Source organism: Lepidochelys kempii, chromosome 2 (genome assembly GCF_965140285.1).
Source record: "Lepidochelys kempii isolate rLepKem1 chromosome 2, rLepKem1.hap1, whole genome shotgun sequence".
NCBI classification, from domain to species: Eukaryota; Metazoa; Chordata; order Testudines; family Cheloniidae; genus Lepidochelys; species Lepidochelys kempii.
Window position 1 is genome coordinate 140,825,912 of NC_136381.1, and position 22,533 is coordinate 140,848,444.

Genomic DNA, 22,533 nt, shown 5'->3' on the forward strand with positions numbered 1-22,533 from the left:
TCAACGGTCTAGCTACGAGGCTGACTGGCCATGGAAAGCCTCTATCACAGTAACATATTCACAAATCTTCATGTAAAAATAACAAAGCACTTTTACTTTCTCATATTTCTTTGAAATTTTGAAAATTCATAATTTTTTGTCCTACATTGTCACCAGCAAGTGTAGAATTATTTTAAAATTAAAATAGGAATATTTGGCCAAATTGTCAGTTGTGCTGCGCCAATTTATACCAGCAGAAGATTTGGCCCAGCATCTGCAGTTACAAGGACTGAATACCAGTGAATACGAGCTGTATTCATTTGCAGGCTATGAGATAATCTGATGAACCATTGGTCTTTTCCACTCTGGTAGTTTCTGTGTGAACTTTCCTCTGAAAGTCTGTCTACAGTTACATGGAGTCCAGACTAACCAAACTGTCTGAAGAGGTTTTAGGTTATAGAGTGAGGAAGTCAGGCAAAATAATGATTATTTGGCATGCCGACAAACAAGCGGTATGCAAAACAGCAGTAACAAAACTGTCTGTCTAGGTTACTATACAAGGTCACCCAGTACCGTAGTATCTGAGCTGAATATTACATTTTAGAGAAACATACTGTAAAATTAAATTCGACTTTTTATTACAGAGTATATAAGTATAGCAAAAATATATCCTGTCTCAAATGTATCTTTACAAGAAGCCTCCACTTCATTTACTCACCAGAATCTTTGGTATCTACTTTTATTCTCTTTAACCATTTCAAGCTACCAAGATACTGAAATTCAGTCCCAAACTAGATGGTTCATGTAGGGTATCAATACCCTATCTGGATAAGGCACGGCAGCCACTATCTCTCTTAGATAAAGGATTTTTCTTCTTGTACTGAGATTTTTTGTTCAGTCCCATGTGTCAAGGTTGATCTGTGAGAGGAAAAAGGATTTTATAGGGGATTGAATGGTTCAAAGGACTGCTAACGGAGTACAGTCTTTCACTTCTTGCTCAGTAGTTCAAATCAGACTGAATGTCATTATGTGATAGATGTTGAATTGTGTGTGAAATTTGTAGGTAGTCTTAGTCCAGTTCTGGGTGGACAGGTGTTTGCATCAGACTGTTAGTTCTAACTGAACCTTTGTTAGCAGTCTCAACCAAGAGGACAAAGATTCAGTGGACACAGACAACCTGTTCTCTCACCTGTGGAGTATGGTCTCTTTCTTCATGTTAGGTATAGGGAGCACTGGCTAGCCAGGTGGAGAAGTAGCTATATATAGAAAGGGCTGCAAGGTGGCCTTTCTAATACCTTTCATATACGTTAAATGTGCTTAAATATGTAAATAAATATTTTAACTCATATAGAAAATATTGAATCAGGGTCTTCTTCACGTTTTCTTGTTTTGTGTCTTAGTTCAAAGGCTTCCAAGGAGAGTAATGTTTTAAAATTCTTTTGATGTCTTTAAATTACCTATAATATCTTAGATAATCCACTCTTCTATCAAGAATAAAGCCAAATAGTTTTTAAAAATAATATTTAAATAAAGGAATAACATCAACAAGCACAAACATAACAATGTTTTTTCATACTGAAATATGATTTTATTATAAAAAAAAAAACAAATGTAGGCCACATTTTGATTTCAGATTTGTATGCAAGTCTCATGGGAGCTGCATGTGAATATTAAAAGTATTCAGAAACAGAGTTGGACCATTATTTTGTCACACAGGAGGGTTTGATTTACACCCACTGGCATAAGGGGAGCAGTTACGCCCCTGCACTATTGTAAGCTGCTGTGCCAGTGGGATCATTCACCCTGTGGGAGAGGACAGGTGTTGCCTGCACCGCTGCCTTCCATAGGAATCCTGCTGGTGGAGGCTGCTTAAAGGATGCATTCAATTAATGCATGCCTTGTCAATGCCCTTTATGTGGCTCAGACTGACCATTTAGAGTACGGTGCCAGCCACTTCTGGAGCCTTTGGGTAGATTTTCCACCATTCTGTTCTTAGAGTATGTGCAATGTTCCAGAGATGGCACTTGAGCAGGATTCATCACCAAATTCAGTCTGCTGCACTAATAGAACCTATAGCAGACCCTAGAATTAATCCAGTCCCCAAAATGTACTGATTTGGTTAAAATATTCTTCATGTCTCCACGGAAAGGAGGGAAAGATTAATTTTAATGAAATTAACATTGTAGAAAACAACACATGATCAGAGAGAAACACAGGCAGCCTGAAAGAGCAGCTCAAAGCATGGTGTTTGACCTTGGAAAAAACATGGAGAGGTTTTTGGTTCAGGGTGCAGGCTGAAAAAAGTGGTCTTGGTGCTCTGAGGAAAACAATGGTTTCCTGCTAGTTGATTCCTTCCGTACTCAGACACACAGGACTTTGTACATTCCTTGTAAATAAACAGGATTCCATCAAAGAAATATCTGTCACCAACTTCTCCTCCTAACTGGAATATCACCAGGGCCCCAAACTTTTACTTGCTGCTTGGGTCAAAAAGGGGCAACAATATAGTTCAACACTAATTTGGTAAATAATCATAATTTAATGAATGAAAGTGCCAAGCTCAGTGTTTCTTAGTTTGCCAAAAGTTCTGTAAGGCATAAATAGGTGTTCAGGTTTTCTTGTTTTGTTTAAATTATATTTGTAAATTGTGCAGCTTAATGTTAATCAAATTGTTTGACTCTCTATTGAATGTTGCTAAAACATGCATTCATGTTATTCTTTGCCACATAGGTAAAGAAAGACTGAGATGTATAGTTTTACTTGCAGAGAAATTATTAGTGTTTGCTCACTGTCCTGAAATAGGTTATAGTGCTAAAGAGAATGGTCACAACTTTATCCAGGATCAAGACAATCTAAAGTTTTTGACTTATCCATCTTTTCCTACTTGGTTTATCACTGGCAGTCCATTCCATATAGATATATAGATATATTGTCAAGGTGATTAAAAGTAATAAGGTTTGTTTCTGATTCTTTTTAAGGTTTAATAATATCTAATAAAAGTAATTCATGGGTTAAAACTAACATAATTCCTACCACTAAAGCACTGTATTAATTGTTCCTTCTATTTAATGCAAAATAGACTGCATCATCATACATCATGTGGTAGAAAGAGCTTTCTTCTTTGCATAACAAACTTTTGGTGTAATATAATATCTGTGAATTCTGAAAATTTTTGTTTGACATACTGTTGTTCTTGGAAAATTATATTCAGTGCTTATCACTCTTGAGTACTGAGGTGACAGAAGGAAATCTGGTTTTATATGTGGCAGAAATGAAGCTTCCTCTTCAGCTAAGTCTGTGGATTTTGTTTTGCTTTGTCACCATCCCTTGGTTAGAAAAATTCTCAGTCACTTTGAAGGTTATATGATTATTTTTGCTTGTATTCTACATCCTAAAAAGATTGGGTGAGTTGAGCCCTGGGGGAATAAAGGGTTGGCTTCTCAGGTACACAGATATGATATATTTTGCTTTATCTTATAGGCTTCCTAATCTTATAGTGTTTTTCTTTGCTGACTTGTATAAGTGGGTGTTCTTCTCAGGGCCAGATTATGACATTCTGAGGCCCTAAACTATGTCAAGCGTAAGAGGCCCCATACCATAAAAAAAAAGAATATTATTTTCACAGAAAGGACATTGAATATTGAAACAGAAAAGCTTTATATTTGCATGTATACAAATTGAAGTTATAAAAATGGAAGAATAATCTAACTAAAACACGTCTTGGAATACGCCTGTTTCCATTATAGAATAGTTTCAAATTAACATAGTTTCGTGTATGATTTTTTAATTAGTAGATATGAAAATATTATATCTACAGCAACAAAAAAGCAGTTACAGTTACACAGACCAGCTTACTTAATGGAAACAGTACAACCTGCAGTATGTCTGTTTGCACATCACATTAATTTTAACACTGAATTTTAAAACATTTTCTTTCATGAGTTTTGGAGAGAAAAGTCATTGATGATGTCCTGAAATGATAAGCTACAGAGTTTGTCACTTTTGATGCACAGAGTGCTTAGAGCAGATAGTTTCTTGCAGCATTTTCTAGGCAGACATCTCTCTTCACGTTTGCTTCTCTAGCCTCTGTTTCCCCCAGGACTACTAATTAATCTCGAGTAAACACCTCGGACACACAGAGTGACAACAAGCTAGATGCTAGATGCATGAAAGAGAGAGAGAAAGAATTCACCAGAAAAGACTGGTAATCTCTAGACAGGCATAGAAGAATTGAGAAAAACTAGCCTATATTCAAGCAAATATAATGAATATTATAGTCTTTAAAAACCTATAAATCATGTAAGCACATAGTTTGAAATAACTTGCTCACCAAGTACTCAGAATATTTTGGTATGTATGTATATTTTCATTCACTTCTTTCAAAACCCTCTATTTATCCTTTCGTCAGCACTCTCTGATATTTACTGTGAAGGTTCCCGAGATTGACGGAGGTAAACCAACACAAATTTATCCTCCTCAAAATCCACTTGACCCAAGTCCATAAGTTGATCACCTGAAAACTCAATCATGCAAAGCATGGATAGCGCATGAAGCAGAAAGCAGCAGCGTGCACACTAAAATACACAACTGTACATATATACAGATCAAAAGAAGAAAGAACACACTAATACTCGAGAAAACGAAGAAAAACAGGCGTGAAGGCACTATACGACTGAGCGGGTGGACCATAAACAAAAGATGGCCACCTTCCGGCTCTTACCAGCCCAGGGGGATGCTATACATGACTTTACTCCTAGGATGAGTCCTATACAGGTATGAGCTTGCCAGGATTGCTTCATGTCGCCAACCTCACATTTTTCCCAACTTTATCAGCGGTGAGATTATTTATTTAAATAAATTATGAAGGCACGGTTAGAATTTTACTAGTAGCAGCTGGCCAACAAAAGGCTGCCTTAGGAGACTGATAGCAGCCTTACTCATAGAAATACTAATTTTACAAGTGGAATTATCATTTTTTTCTCGCCCTGGCCTCCCGCCTGTCAATAATGAACAATTAGTGAAGGGTAACGGTAGGATAAGGGTATTTGTGTAGCTAGATTTGTATATTTTTGTCATATTTGAATGAAAATGTCTGTATTTAGAGATAATCTCCTTTTTCTCATATCTGCTTTATTTATCAACCGATTGTGATAACATTTGAAATGGAGTCAGTTTTTTCTTTTTTAGAGGTCCCTCATATTGTGAGGCCCTAAGATATATCCTAGTTAGTTTATGCCTTAATCTGGCCCTGGTTCTTCTGTATGGCCAATCAGATGTTTATTACTGATCAGGTCAATCATCATTTTTGTAGCCAGCTATCAATTAAGACTTCCTGTATTCCGTGTGACAAATGTTCTAATTGTGTTTTAAAAGTCTAGTAATCCTCTGCTTTCTTGGTGATACTGGAGTGTTATGCTAGCTTTGTTATCCATATATAAAATTACTTTAAACTTGTTTAAAATTTAATTTGGCACCATTTAAAAATATAATTATGGGCTGGTTAGGATGGTTTATTACAGTTGGAGGGGTTAAACACCTGGTATAAGAGAGGAAATATTCATCTTTATTGCTTCTGTAAAACTAGTGGGAGAATCCTCCCTCTCATTAGCCTCTGTTATTATTTTTAAAATTAAATTAACATTTAATTTGTATACCACTTCCATCTCCTGTGGTGCTTACGGTACAGACCAATGTTCTGAATCTTACCAAGGTGCCTTCTTATGTTGGTATTAAGGTTGGGATTCATATCCATGTGCCAGGTGTCCAGATCTGGAGTAATATCTGAATTCAACTACAATTATCATGAAAAACGCAGTGTGAGAATTTAGGAGAGAATATGAAAGCTCAGAAAAAATCTTGATAGAGAACAGCTTTGTGGTCTTCTCCATTAGCCTGCCTTTAATTTGGTTTGTTCTGGTTGTGAAGACTTTGATATTAAGACTAAAAATAAATTATAGGCCATAAGAAACATCTTTTTCTGGGGTACCCAGTGTGTGGTTTTAACTTTAATCTGGCTAGTGGCCTGTACGTCCATGTAAAATTAATCCATTCTGTGGTATTATCTATTTTGTGGTATGCTTGTATCTTTAATACATACTCACTTCCGTACCTGCAGACAAACCTAATGATGTTTGTAAATCACATATTAATTTATCCAGATTATTGAGACTAGACTACAATTATGCTGAAACAGTGTTCAGTGATCACTTGATGCAGGGTGCTTACATTTTTCCCAGAAAGAAATAAGTAAAGAATAAATGAAATTAATTTCATTTTTGAGTGATTTCCTTGTTAAAAAAATAATTGACGCTGCATTCAGGAGGATTATTTTGATGTCCTACTTTTCACTTCCAAGTACAGTGCATAATTATTTTTTGGATTATATTGGTAGATATTTATGCTTATGCAGAAAATAATTTATTTTATAAAATCCTTCCATACACAAACACTTCTTTACTCTGTGCAAAGAACAGAAAAAGCCTGGGAACAATTCAGGAATCAACAATGTGGAGATTTTCAAGTGTCTAAAGGCTTTAGAAGAACAAATCCAAATAAATTAAGAACAAGAAGAAAATATATTAGGAACAAAAAGAATCCTTCCTAAAAAGAATCCTGACAATGCTATTGGTCCTTTACTAGATGGATGTGGTAGAATTATCAATAATAATGCAGAAAAGGCAGAAGTCTTCAATAAATATCTCTATTCTCTTTTTGGGGGAAAAACAGATGATACAGTCTCATCATATTGTGATGATAACATTCTTTCCATTCCATTAATATCCCTGAAAGCTATTAAATAGAAGTTAGACATTTGTCAATCAGCAGGTCCAGATAACTTGGATTCAAGAGTTTTAAAAGATTTGGCCAAGGAGCTCTCAGGACCATCAGTACTGATTCTCAATAAGGCTTGGAGCACTAGGAAGTTTCATAAGACTGAAAGAAAGCTAATGTTATGCCAATTTTTAAAAAGAGTAAATTGGATGACCCAGGTATATATAAGTCTCTCAGCCTGACATCCCAGGCAAGATAATGGAGCAACTGATACATGATTGAATTAATAAACAAAACTAAGGGAGGGTAATGCAATTAATGCAAATAAATATGGGTTTATAGTTTGACAAGATTTATTCTCTAACTTCATATATTTCTTTTATGAGATTACAAGTTTGGTTGATAAAGGTAATTGTGTTGACATAATATACTTAGACTTCTGTCAGGCATTTGACTTAGTACCACACAACATTTTGACTAAAAAAATAGAATGATATAAAAATAACATGGCACACATTAAATGGATTAAAAATTTGCTAACTGATAGGTTTCAAAATGTAGAGCGGGTGTATTCTTGTGTAGTCCCACCAGGATTGATGTTGGCCCCACGCTATTTACCATTTTTATCCATGAGCTGGAAGAAAACATAAAAGCATCACTGATAAAGTCTGCAGATGACACAAAAATGGGGGAGTTGTAAATAATGAAGAGGGCAGATCACTGATTCAGAGTGATCCGGTTTGCTTGATAAATTGGGTGCAAGCACATGATATGAGTTTTAATAGTACTAAATGTAAATGTATACTTCTGTGGACAAAGAATGTAGGCCATAGTCACAGAATGAGGGACTCTATCCTGGGAAGCAATGACGCTGAAAAAGATTTGGGGATCACAGTGGATAATCAGCTGAACATGAGTTCCCAGTGTGACACTGTGATCAAAAGAGCTAATACAATCCTGGGATGCATAAACAGGAGAGTCTTGAGTTAGGAGTAGAGAGGTTATTTTACCTCTGTATTTGGCACTGGTGCAAGTGCTGCTGGACTCCTATGTCCAGTTCTGGTGACTACAATTCAAGAAGGATGTTGATAAATTTGGAGAGGGTTAAAAGAAGAGCCATGAGAATGATTAAAGGATTAGAAAACCATGCCTTATATAGTGATAGATGCAAGGAGCTCAATCTATTGTATTGAGCTTAACAAAGAGAAGGTTAAGGGATGAATTGATTAAATTCTATAAGTATCTATGCAGGGAACAAATATTTGATATTGGGCTCTTCAGTCTAGCAGAGAAAGGTATAACACAATCCAATGGCTAGAATTTGAAGCTAGACAAATTCAAACTGGAAATAAGATGTAAATTGTTAATATTGAGAGTAATTAACCATTGGAATGATTTACCATGGGCTGTGGAATATTCTCCATCCCTGGCAATTTTTAAAATCAAGATTGGATGTTTTTTAAAAGACATGCTCTAGGAATTATTTTGCAGAAGTTTTGTGGCCTGTCCTATACAGGAGGTAAGACTAGATGGTCACAATAGTTCCTTCTGGCCTTGGAATCTATGAAAAAATCTGTGAAAGACTAGGGACTTATGTCCTCATTCCCTATTATAGTAACCAGGCAAGGTACTAACAAACTTCAACAGCACTTTATTTTTTAAAGTGGAAACCTCTTTTCCAAGCTGCTGCTGTACCCTAAGTAGCTCTCCCTCAGCCTCTTCAACTCCTCCCCCCTCCTTCCTGTTTCCTGTCCTTTCTGACTCCCAACAGCCAGTGCTCCCAATTCTAATAATTACAAGCAACATCTAAACACCACATTCCGTTAGTCAGTTTTGAAAAAGAATCTCCCTCTAAATGGTTATTTTCTGATAAATAGTTTTATTCGTATACTTATTATACATAGTGTCACAGATGTGCTTTGTTCTTTGTAGCAAACAGACTAAGCTGTACTAATGGCATTTCTTGCCTGGAAAAGCATACAATATGTATGTGAAGGATTATAAATTAGAGAGGCTCCCTCATAGGGGATAGTATGATGAATACATGAATTTTGAGAGATGCCCTGGAAGCAGAGGGTTTGAGAACAAAGTTTATCTGTGTACAGCAGTTCACCACAGCAGCTCGCTTGTTTTTTATTCCTTTCTCATTCACTGGTTTGTTTACTGAACCCAAAGGTCATTATGACATAGTGGCAGAAGTGCCAAATGAGAGACCGTCTGCAGTAATTCTGAGGTTACTTCCTGTGCTTGAAACTAAACATGTAAGAAAAGGGAGCATGCGGAGCAGCAAACAAAGACCAAAGGCTTTGTTATGTATTTTATTATCATGATAGTAGTTTGACAAGCTTAAGAAGGGAAGAAAGCCAAACGTGGATGTGTTGCAACCTCCATCCAGTCTGCAATTATCTGTGTTGCAGAGAACTAGAAAAAATTCTGACAGATTTTAATTGTATTTAGCGACCATAGGGGCAGAGGAGAAAAATGATAAAGTGTAACCATCAATCTTCTTGCATGTTTTGGGGGAGTAAGCATTGGATATTTATACCAACTTTAAGTTTGAAGATGGTTACAGATTGAAGTTAAGTAAAATACTGATCCAATTTGAGAAACAAAAAGGATTGAGACCTTTCAGAGACACCAATTATTTTACATGCATGCAAAATACTGATAGCATAGAACAGTATGTCATAGAATTAAGAAGACTCAGTAAGACCCATGACTTTGGTGAGTGACAGAATCTCTGGTCAGAAATAGAATAATTTGTGTTATTAAAGGCAATATGCTGAGAGAGACTGCTCCATGAAACTTTAGAAAAGCTCAGGGCAGCAGAAACTGTGAAAGCACAAGCCAAAGAGCTGAATTCATTGGAAGTGGTACTAAACAAAAAAGAATATAGCTAGAAAGGGTCAAATCAAAAAGTGGAACCAACCATTATGAAAAACACCTTCAGGAGAGTAGACTGGGTACAGATGGTTATGTGTAAAATGTGGATCTCCGCAAAACCCCAAACAAATGTTTTGCCTTTGAGAAGCTCTTTCACAAATGTGGGGAAAAAATCATTGTGCAAAATGCTGCATATCCCAAATGCCAGAAAAGTCAAGGGCATACAATGAAGACAACCTGTTGAGGAGTTTTATTTAGACATGTTGGGATCAAGCAAAGCTGATGAGAGGGACGGGGTACTGCTGATGAAAGTGAATGAAACAATTATTCTACTCAAACCAGACACAGGAGCGCAGGTTAATATTCTGTCTGAACAAGATTATGAGAGACTGAAAATAAGACCAAAACTGGGACCAAAAAACTACAAGTAACTGGTTATTCTGGAGTAAACATACCAGTGAAAGGGAGGTGTGCTGCAAGTATGAAATATAAAAGCACCATCCTGTTCATTGTAGTACCAAGAGAGGTGACACCAGTTTTAAGTCTGCCCACCTGTAGAAAAACTCGCTCTGGTAAAATGGGTGCTCTCGCTGCAATATCAGACTGAATCTGGTGATGAGGCACCCATTTGGGAATATCATGATCTGTTTCAAGGATTGGGTTGCTTGCAGGATGAATATGTAATCCAGATAAACAAGCTGGTAGCTCCAGTTATCCATCGATGGAGAAAGGTGCGATTTGCACTCTGTGATTAAACTCAAGGCTGGGCTAACAAGGATGGAAGCAGTGGACGGAATACAAAAAATGGAGTAGCCAATGGAATGGGTCAGCTCCCTAATCGCTGTGGAGAAAAATAACAGCCAGCTATGCATATCTTAGATCTGAGAGACCTCAACTATGCTATAAAAAGAGAACATTTCAAACTGCCAATCAAGGAAGAGATTATGTTTGTCAGTTTGCAAATGCTCAATATTTCAGTAAATTGGATGCTTCCTCAGGATCCTGGCAACTAAAATTAACTGAAGAAAGGTCAAAACTGTGCACATTTAATATCCCATTTGGAAGATACAGATTCTTATGCCAACCCTTCTGCATAGCTTCAGCACCAGAATTGTACCATAATATAGCAGCTATGATCTATCAATGTATTGGTGGTGTTGACACCTCAGCGAATGACATCATCATCTGTGGCTCAGCTAAAGAGATCATGCCTGTAGATTTCAGAAAGTCTTTGCCACTACAGGTGCAAATTGAAACTAAATGTGTTTTAGGGGTTAGAGAACTGACTTTTGTGGGTGATGTTATTTCCAGCAAAAATGTAAAATCTGTTAAGAGGAAGGTTTCAGCCATTGGAATGATGCCACATCCCCAGTGAAAGAAAGATGTCCAATGGTTCCTGGGGATGGTTAATTATCTTGGAAAATGTATACCTAATTTATCTACAAAAGTAGTGGCTTTGAGGAAACTCCTAGAACATAAATATAATGATGGTGCATAACAGGTGGCCTTATTGGAAGGTTTGAAACAATAACTGATACAAAAGCCAGTGCTGAATGTTACGCACCAGGCAGGTCTGTAAAAATTTCAGTGGATGCTTCACAATCTGGATTTAGGTGCAGTGATTTTACAGAAACATGATGATGGTTGGTATCCAAATCATTGATGCAGAAACCAAATACCCACATGTTGAGAACAAGCTTTTAGGATATTGTTTGACTATGAGCGATTCAATCAATTTACTTACGGACAGGTAATGGATGTTGAAACGGACCACAAGCCCGTGATAGCATTATCTGGCAAACTGCAAAATGACTGTACTATAAGGTTTCAAAGAATAGTGATAAAGATGCAGAAGTATGATTTGGTTGTAACCCACATACTTGGTAAATTCATGTTTATTGCGGATGCATTTTCCAGAGCGGTGACTCTCATTATGATACTAAAGAAGACCTCAGAGATAGAGATGAAAGCCTATGTAGATTGATTGCCCATAGCTAACAAAGAACTGCAACAAGTAAGAGGGGAAACAGAGAAAGATGAATCATTGGGGATCCTTAAATAAGTGATAATTAAAGGCTGGTTTGAAGAAATAAGCAGTTGCTCTCTATTAGAACTGCAGATGTCCATTTACTCTGCTAGATGGGGTTATTTTCCAGGGCAGCAAGGTTGTAATACCAATGAGCCTCTGAAAAGAAATGCTACAAAAGATCCACAAGGGTCATTTACAAATTGTGTAGGGAAGGAGAGGCTGGAAGGAGACCTTCTCCAGCACATCCGTGCAAAGTCAAGCTATAATATTTGTTATTGGCAATTGAGAACACAGAGGTAGGAAGGAAAGAGCATCTAGAGTGGTGAAATCAGGGTCATTACCTTGTATCCCGGTGTATTGGAATGGCAGTGCTAGAATTAGTGCTTGCCTACAATTGTTGACTAAAACGTAGAAAGGGTGTACCTCTCAGTGTGCTTCACCCAGTTCCCAGGAGGATTTCTGGTTTCAAACATTTAATATTTCCAGGTTCTGCTCCTCAGGTGGCATTCTTCCTCTCCTCCCCAATGCAGCTCAAAGGTATAAAAGCTTTGGAGGACTAGAAATGTGTCCAAGCTGCAAAAAATCAATCTGGATTTCAGACATTCTTCTCTGGGATTTTGTTTTGGTCCATCTTTCCACTTTAAACGTGTTCTAAAATTGCCAACCCATGCTATGAATAAAATTGTGGATTATTAAAACTGAAAAAATCTAAATAAAATAAAATAAAATAATGGATGTAATTTTCTCCTGTTATGATAAGCATTTTTTCACCCACAGATTGAAAACCCTTTTCAAAGAGGGTCAGTATCATCTTAATTTTATGGTTGAGGAAACTGAGCCCCCATACAGGAAAAATAACATATATGAGATATATAGCAGAAAAGTGGCATTTGAGGGTAGAAACTACATCTCCTAACTCCCATTAGAAAATGATTAAATGATGCATCATAAATCCAAATATGACAGATTTTTTTTTTACATTTGGTGTTTGAATTCCCATGCTGTTAACAAGCATAATAGAAGTACCATGACCTAAGTTCCCTCTAAGCTGTGTGGCCAGGCAGCTGCCCAGCAAGCTATCAAGTGCCGTGCAGTTCAGGTGTCTCTCTGCCCACTTCTGTGCTGCTCCTGCTCTTTGCCTTGGAGCAGCTCCCGGGAGCCTCCTGCTTCCTGTGCAGGGGGGTGGTGGTGCTGATGTCAGGGTGTCACCCTCTCTCCACCCCTGTACCCCATCTGTGCAGAGTTGGGTGGGGGAAAATGCGACAGGGCTCAGAAGTGAGACAATGGGAGCTTGCTGGTGACTGCTGCTGCTGTGTCTGCTTTGAGTGCCAATCAGCTTTCAAGGGCAACATACAGCAGCAAACCACAGGGCTGAAAAGAAAGAGCAGCGCTCAGGATTTTAGTGAAGCTCCATCATTTGGGCTGCATTTTGCCATCATCTGAAATTCTGCTCTTTAATTAAAACTATCCCTAATTTTCTGTCTTTTTCCATTGTGACTATAGAGTCATAACACTGTAAACTGATGTGTAAACATTAGAATGAAAGGTTTCAGAGTAACAGCCGTGTTAGTCTGTATACGCAAAAAGAAAAGGAGTACTTGTGGCACCTTAGAGACTAACCAATTTATTTGAGCATAAGCTTTCATCCGATGAAGTGAACTGTAGCTCACGAAAACTTATGCTCAAATAAATTGGTTAGTCTCTAAGGTGCCACAAGTCCTCCTTTTCTTATTAGAATGACAGTAAACTCCACAGAGCTGCCTCTGGTGGAGAGAGAGGGCTGTGTCCTCTGTAAAATAAGAAAAAAAAAGGGTCCCTTCCAGTGAGGAATGCAGTCTGGGAGATGTGTTCTCCCACCCTGGATCCATGTTGCCCGGGACTGGTTCAATGTCCTGACTTTTCTATCAGCACACAGCTCCATGTCAGAACTGTCAGCCAGGACTCCAAACTTTGTGCATACAGATACTTTTAAGTTTTAGTCTCCTGACTGTAACTCAGGATGGGAGGAAGCCGCTCCACTTCTCCCAGAACTCAAGGGGATGCTGTATATACACAGTTCTTCCTCAATATCATCCTCCTGTGCCCGTATGTAACACACTGGGGCTTTAAAGAAAAGCTCCATATAGTGTAAAAGTTAACAATATTGATTACCTGAAGGATACCCCAGGGCAGCTGCAGTCCACTGGGGAGTTCTGCCAGGCTGTGAACATACTTAAAGGGGCAACACATGTCTTTGTCTCACATACACACAATCTTTCACACTCACCTCCCAACACATACTTGTATTGTTGTTGTTAATTCTTGACACTTCCTGCAATACACATACATTCTCTGTAATTTTATTCTTTCAAAGTACTGTTATATGAGTTTTTTTGCTGGTCTATAAATTTCATAATTTTTTTTCTCTCTTAACTTAAATTTAATTCTTCGAGTAGTGAGTTCTAAAATGCCTAACCTGTCCCGACTGGAGTAATTATCCCTATGGTAACTTTTTAAAAATATACATTATATCTAGGTATTTTGTTTCTGCTGGTGGTGCACATCTGCACATTACCTCGATAATTTGGTGCACAGAACAAAATTCATTCTGCACATGGATGGAAAAAATTAAAGGGAACATTGACCATGATTGCAGAGTATTTGTGTCATCATTAAATAGCAGAGTTAGAATTGCAGGCTTTTGACCAGTGATAAATTAATTGTATGAACTGTCTTTCATTACTCTGTGATTTACTTGTACTGCAGTAGTGCCAAGAGGCCCCAGTTAGAGACCAGTATCCCATTGTACTACACAAAATGCACCCATATAATAATAGAATCATAGAATAGAATATCAGGGTTGGAAGGGACCTCAGCAGGTCATCTAGTCCAACCCCCTGCTCAAAGCAGGACCAATCCCCAATTAAATCATCCCAGCCAGGGCTTTGTCAAGCCTGACCTTAAAAACTTCTAAGGAAGGAGATTCTACCACCTCCCTAGGTAACACATTCCAGTGTTTCACCATCATCCTAGTGAAATAGTGTTTCCTAATATCCAACCTAGACCTCCCTCACTACATCTTGAGACCATTACTCCTTGTCCTGTCCTCTTCTACCACTGAGAATAGTCTAGAATCATCCTCTCTGGAACCACCTCTCAGGTAGTTGAAAGCAGCTATCAAATCCCCGCTCATTCTTCTCTTCTGAAAACCAAAGAATCCCAGTTCCCTCAGCCTCTCCTCATAAGTCATGTGTTCCAGACCCCTAATCATTTTTGTTGCCCTTTGCTGGACTCTCTCCAATTTATCCACATCCTTCTTGTAGTGTGGGGCCCAAAACTGGACACAGTACTCCAGATGAGGCCTCACCAATGTCGAATAGAGGGGGACGATCACGTCCCTCGATCTGCTCGCTATGCCCCTACTTATACATCCCAAAATGCCACTGACCTTCTTGGCAACAAGGGCACACTGCTGACTCATATCCAGCTTCTCGTCCACTGTAACCCCTAGGTCCTTTTCCGCAGAACTGCTGTCTAGCCATTCGGTCCCTAGTCTGTAGCGGTGCATTGGGTTCTTCCGTCCTAAGTGCAGGACCCTGCACTTATCCTTATTGAACCTCATCAGATTTCTTTTGGCCCAATCCTCCAATTTGTCTAGGTCCCTCTGTATCCTATCCCTGCTCTCCAGCGTATCTACCACTCCTCCCAGTTTAGTATCATCCGCAAATTTGCTGAGAGTGCAATCCACACCATCCTCCAGATCATTTATGAAGATATTGAACAAAACTGGCCCCAGGACCGACCCCTGGGGCACTCCACTTGACACTGGCTGGCAACTAGACATGGAGCCATTGATCACTACCCGTTGAGCCCGACAATCTAGCCAACTTTCTACCCACCTTATAGTGCATTCATCCAGCCCATACTTCTTTAACTTGCTGACAAGAATACTGTGGGAGACCATGTCAAAAGCTTTGCTAAAGTCAAGAAACAATACATCCACTGCTTTCCCTTCATCCACAAAACCAGTAATCTCATCATAGAAGGCGATTAGATTAGTCAGGCATGACCTTCCCTTGGTGAATCCATGCTGACTGTTCCTGATCATTTTCCTCTCATGTAAGTGCTTCAGGATTGATTCTTTGAGGACCTGCTCCATGATTTTTCCGGGGACTGAGGTGAGGCTGACTGGCCTGTAGTTTCCAGGATCCTCCTTCTTCCCTTTTTTAAAGATTGGCACTATATTAGCCTTTTTCCAGTCATCCGGGACTTCCCCCGTTCGCCACGAGTTTTCAAAGATAATGGCCAATGGCTCTGCAATCACAGCCGCCAATTCCTTTAGCACTCTCAGATGCAACTCATCCGGCCTCATGGACTTGTGCACGTCCAGATTTTCTAAATAGTCCCTAACCACCTCTTTCTCCACAGAGGGCTGGCCATCTATTCCCCAAGTTGTGATGCCCACAACAGATCATAGAATCGTAGAATATCAAGGTTGGAAGGGACCTCAGGAGGTCATCTAGTCCAACCCTCTGCTCAAAGCAGGACCAATCCCCAATTTTTGCCCCAGATCCCTAAATGGCCCCCTCAAGGATTGAACTCGCAACCCTGGGTTTAGCAGGCCAATGCTCAAACCACTGAGCTATCCCTCCCCGAAATGTGGGACCCCACTATAAACACACACACACATTTGATGATTCCTCATTTACAGTTACATTTTAAATATAAATATATATATAGATATATAGATATATAAATAAAGATAAATGCGTGTGCACCTGTAGGAGTTTAGTCCTATGATAAAACACAATAGGTGGGGATGACAAGGTAACAGTGGCACCATTGTTTGGTATAATATGCAGCAGATTTCGTACAACCACTGCCTAGTCATTCACTCTTCTGGTTTCCTAAATCTGGAATGGATAATACAGTGTTGTATCAGGGCCCGTATCTGAGCTGGCTTTGTGTCACTCTGGCAGTGCAAAGCACCCTTAAAAGCAATTAATGCAGCCATAGGAGTATTCCCCCGTCAAAAAGCGTCTTTACATGGCTCTTGTGCCATCGCCTTCAAGGTCATGGACACAAGCACTTGGCCAAGGTTCTTATATACCCTAGCTAATCCTGGCTACTGAAACACTTCTTTGGGGGCAGTTAGTAGCTGGTGCAAATCCCCGCCTCTGTTCAGTTGTTTGGAACAAACCTTAACAGCAGCTGGTTGGAAATCAGAAATTGAGTCTAGCATGACCCAAGACTGCATATATAACCTTAACTGTTGGAGGGCAAATAATTCTCAGAGCAGTTGTCTCCTCTTCTGGATATGTTACTTTATCCCAAAGGGCATATATTTACTCCTTGCTATCTGATAGTTACACAGGAGTTTCAGTATCTCCTTCTGCTTCCAGAATTCAACACTCTGGTCTGGTGGCAGGCCCCAAGGTTTTCACAAGAGAGCTTGTCATAAATATAAAGGGAAGGGTAAACCCCTTTGAAATCCCTCCTGGCCAGGGGAAAGCTCCTCTCACCTGTAAAGGGTTAAGAAGCTAAAGGTAACCTCGCTGGCACCTGACCAAAATGACCAATGAGGAGACAAGATACTTTCAAAAGCTGGGAGGAGGGAGAGAAACAAAGGGTCTGGGTCTGTCTGTAGTCGTCTTGGCCGGGGACAGAACAGGAATGGAGTCTTAGAACTTTTAGTAAGTAATCTAGCTAGGTATGTGTTAGATTATGATTTCTTTAAATGGCTGAGAAAAGAATTGTGCTGAATAGAATAACTATTTCTGTCTGTGTATCTTTTTTGTAACTTAAGGTTTTGCCTAGAGGGGTTCTCTATGTTTTTGAATCTAATTACCCTGTAAGATATATACCATCCTGATTTTACAGGGGGGATTTCTTTATTTCTATTTACTTCTATTTTTTATTAAAAGTCTTCTTGTAAAACACTGAATGCTTTTTCATTGTTCTCAGATCCAAGGGTTTGGGTTTGTGGTCACCTATGCAAATTGGTGAGGCTTTTTATCCAACATTTCCCAGGAAAGGGGGGGTGCAAGTGTTGGGAGGATTGTTCATTGTTCTTAAGATCCAAGGGTCTGGGTCTGTAGTCACCTAGACAAATTGGTGAGGCTTTTTACCAAACCTTGTCCAGGAAGTGGGGTGCAAGGTTTTGGGAAGTATTTTGGGGGGAAGGACGCGTCCAAACAGCTCTTCCCCAGTAACCAGTATTAGTTTGGTGGTGGTAGCGGCCTGTCCAAGGTGTAATATTTTGTACCTTGGGGAAGTTTTGACCTAAGCTGGTAAGGATAAGCTTAGGAGGTTTTTCATGCAGGTCCCCACATCTGTACCCTAGAGTTCAGAGTGGGGGAGGAACCTTGACATGGTGGCACAGTGGTGGGATTAACCTGAAATCATTTTGAGATCCAGTTGAGATTTTTTGAACTAGAAATACAGATTTTAAAAAGGAATTTTTAGGAAGTCCAGAAGGCAGCTTTGAAACTGAAAGCAGCTTGGTTTCTCTCTGCTTTGTGGCCAAGCAGAGACAAAAGGGGATTATCTTGTGAATTGCAGGTTTTCTTTGCCTGGAGGCAGGGTACTTAACTCCTGCAGGGAAATTCACAGTCTTCCAACCCAGAGGTTTTTTTTTTTTCTTTTCTTCCTAAAAGTAAATAGGGGGTGGGCTCTACCCATTTGCCTGGAGACAAAAGTGGCAGGGTTTTTTTTAGGATTTTGATTTTTTTTTTGTTTTACAAGGAGCACAGGTTTGAAAAGAAATTTTTTTTCTTCTTTGGGCTGAGTAAGCAGGTTTCCAAGTAGTTGGAGGTTTTTTGCTTTAATTTGGGCCCAGAGCAGAGACAAGGGAATTGTCTTTTTCTGTAGGCTGACAATCACTATCAGAGAATAGGTATTCTATTCCAGCACAGCAAAATTTTACAGCCAAGTTTTGTTTGTTTATTTCTAAACCTCGGGTGTAAAGTTAGTTAAAAACAGAGAGGTTAGAATGACCAAATCCTCAGCTCGACTACAGCTGGAATTAGCCAAATTTCAGGCTGAGGAAAAACAAAGGGAACATGAAAGACAGATAGAACTCATGCGGCTGAAGGAGGCATGTCAAGGTTCCTCCCCCACTCTGAACTCTAGGGTACAGATGTGGGGACCTGCATGAAAAACCTCCTAAGCTTATCCTTACCAGCTTAGGTCAAAACTTCCCCAAGGTACAAAATATTACACCTTGGACAGGCCGCTACCACCACCAAACTAATACTGGTTACTGGGGAAGAGCTGTTTGGACGCGTCCTTCCCCCCAAAATACTTCCCAAAACCTTGCACCCCACTTCCTGGACAAGGTTTGGTAAAAAGCCTCACCAATTTGTCTAGGTGACTACAGACCCAGACCCTTGGATCTTAAGAACAATGAACAATCCTCCCAACACTTGCACCCCCCCTTTCCTGGGAAATGTTGGATAAAAAGCCTCACCAATTTGCATAGGTGACCACAAACCCAAACCCTTGGATCTGAGAACAATGAAAAAGCATTCAGTGTTTTACAAGAAGACTTTTAATAAAAAATAGAAGTAAATAGAAATAAAGAAATCCCCCCTGTAAAATCAGGATGGTATATATCTTACAGGGTAATTAGATTCAAAAACATAGAGAACCCCTCTAGGCAAAACCTTAAGTTACAAAAAAGTTACACAGACAGAAATAGTTATTCTATTCAGCACAATTCTTTTCTCAGCCATTTAAAGAAATCATAATCTAACACATACCTAGCTAGATTACTTACTAAAAGTTCTAAGACTCCATTCCTGTTCTGTCCCCGGCCAAGACGACTACAGACAGACCCAGACCCTTTGTTTCTCTCCCTCCTCCCAGCTTTTGAAAGTATCTTGTCTCCTCATTGGTCATTTTGGTCAGGTGCCAGCGAGGTTACCTTTAGCTTCTTAACCCTTTACAGGTGAGAGGAGCTTTCCCCTGGCCAGGAGGGATTTCAAAGGGGTTTACCCTTCCCTTTATATTTATGACAGAGCTCATCTTGGACAACAGGATTTGCCAGGATACTAAGAGCTCAGTTCAGACGGGAGGTAAGTAACACCTTCAATAAGACAAGTTCCCTGATCCAGTCTTTTAATCAATGAGGAGACATGTCAGCTCATCTGTGTGCAACATTTGCGCTTCATGAGATGATGTATTTAAACAGGGAGCTACTGTCTCCCCAGGATACAAGTTCAGAAACACTGTAGAAACTGTTCAGTCAGCAGAGATGAGTTACAATTTGCAATACAGATATCTGCATGGCTTTTCCACAAAAATGTGTGGCATTTCCTTGAGGATTTTATTTTTTTTTTGTTTTCTATTTGATGTTTGTTGTTTTTAAATACCAGTGATTTTGTAATACTGGGAGAATGTATGAAAGATAAACCAAGTAGAGTCTTGATTGGCTGCTCCCATCCCCCACTACACAAAGAGTGAAGAAGGGTCTATGCATGTTCATGCTTCTCTAACAAAGATAAATGAAAATGAATGGTGTTCCCACCTTCAGGCATTGCCATAGTCCAGGAATATTCATAGCCTGTTTTACATTGCAACAGCAGTAAATATAATGTATCCTCTCATTTCTCATGGAAGAATTCAGTATGGTCTGTGGTAGCAAGTGGAAATAAAAATCCAGACCCCAGCTCTTAACCCTGCTCTTATTGTGTAGGTGGGATTTTTTTCATTTACTTAAATGGGAACAGTACCAGTTCATGTAATCTTGACTGACAGAACAAAAACAGCATAGTTCCATGCACTCAGGTGAAAACAGACCAATAACAAAGCTCTGCAAGCAGTTCTCCAAGGATAAAGTGGAGAATAACCCCCTTTATTCCAGGGGATACTTAAATTCTACCATATTCCAGTTCATTCTATCTAAGAAGTAACTTTTCTTGCTGATCCAAGGTTAGGAGCCCAAGAGTTCCTCCTGACTTGCACAGAAGAAGGCTCAGTCCCCAAGCCATTTCTGGAAGACCCTGCATGGGCTTGTTTCTTCTTCTATTTCCTATTTCTTAATTAGGTACAGCTAGGTGGTCCTCCCTCAAGGATTGTCAGTTTCTGAGGATTGGGTCTGCTCCTCTTCCCTTCTCCCAATGTCATTTACTGACCATTTCCAGGATTGGCCAGGTGTGAGGTTTTTATAGAAACCGCTTCAGAGAAGATCGTTCAACTATTTATTATCTCTATAAAGTGAGCTATTTTGCTCCTGCTCCTACTAGAGAAAATATTATAGAAAATCTACAAGATCACACCAGTCACACTCTGGGAGTCCCATATGTATTTTAACCGATAGGTGTGAAAAATATAAATTTCACCTGTTTTTTAGGAACAATAGCAAATGCCTTCTTTGAATAATCAACAGAATATTTGATTTGCATGTTAAAAGTCTGCAGACTTCTGCCAGTAGCAAAAGGTTCTAAGGTCACTGTCAACTGACTCCGAAAAAATGCTTTTGAATAATACATTAAGCATTTGCTGTTTCCATAATCAGGCTGAAATCTCATTAATGTTACCTGTTCTACCCTATCTGAGTTAGTGCCTGAAAGCTCAAGTTCAGTACCTAGCCTAAGTCTCACATCATCGTCACCTTACATTTATATAGCATTGTTCTGGAAGACTCTGAAATATCTAAAGAAGTAATCGCCTCACCTGCCACTGATGGGCAGCCATCTCTGGGTAGTATGCAGCATCTGTTTAACATTTCACGGCAGCATTGCATGTAACAGTTCAGGACAGAAAATGAAAAATATTACTATATTCAACTGAAATGACAGAAGGGGTTAGTTAGGCAGAAGGTAATTACACTAATGTATGAACTGGATGAGTACATGGGCAAATTACTCCTAATCTTCATAGGCATAAGGAAGTTTACTATATGCGAAAGAAGTGGGCCAGCCTGCATTTTTGTTTTAGCACTTAAAAATGAAGCCATGCAAATCTCCCTCTCCCCAAGATATACATCATTCTATTTGTTCATGCATCTCAAAGATTTGTGATCAACCATATTTACATTAAATGTCATTATCAGTCTTATTCCACCACTGAGGAATGATGAACGTGGATGGGAAACTGATAAGCTGTGGAAGAAACAGTTCTGCAAGACATGATATCATTTTTAATGTCTTTTACTAACAAAGTACAAAGACTGGATTACTCTCATGCTGCACCTGGGGCTGAATTTGAAGACTGCCTTTTAGCTTCAGATAGTGTAGATGGACTATTTATTTGGGTAAGATTCTTACTGGAAGCACTGGAGCGCTGTGGTCTACTGGATTAGAGCACTAGAGTAGAAGTCATGAGACCTAGATTCTATCCCTAGCTCTGTCACTGACCTGTTGTGTCCTTGCCCATACTTTGGGCAAGTCACTTCACCTTTCTGTTCCTCTGTTTTTCCCTTTCATCCTTTGTCTTCTCTATCTAGGTTGTAAACTCCTTAGGGCAGGGACTGCCTCTTACTATGAGTTTGTACAGTGCCTAGGACAATGGGGCCTCAATCTCAGTAGAGGCCTCTGAGTGCTACGGTAATACAAATAATAATAATGCTTCTGTGCTCCACAGTCTGCACTAGGTCCTGTTAGGTTTCCTGGTGACGTGTATGTTGTTTATTTTGCTATATATTATCAGAAGGATTTGGTTCCTTCCTAGCTGTCTTAGAGATTGCCTGACTCGTTATGTGATTCTGTGATATTGGTGTATTGCTGAAATACCTGAGCTAACAGCCTCCTGTTGCAAGACAGAGGACTTGCAAAGTGTGAAGTTTTGTGCACTGCAATACATCAGGCACAAGACAAGGCTCAATTTATCTGAATTGATATTATGTCTGTATATTTACTGTACAATTTAAATCAAACAAGAACTTCTGACCT

The 22,533-nt window shown here is 39.3% G+C and overlaps 1 protein-coding gene across 2 annotated transcripts in view; it reads left to right on the forward strand.

Annotated features, from left to right (window-relative positions):
- CTNND2 (catenin delta 2) overlaps positions 1-22,533 on the forward strand; it is a 1,186,471-nt gene that overhangs the window by 164,123 nt on the left and 999,815 nt on the right. The gene's annotated exons all lie outside the window — the stretch shown is intronic.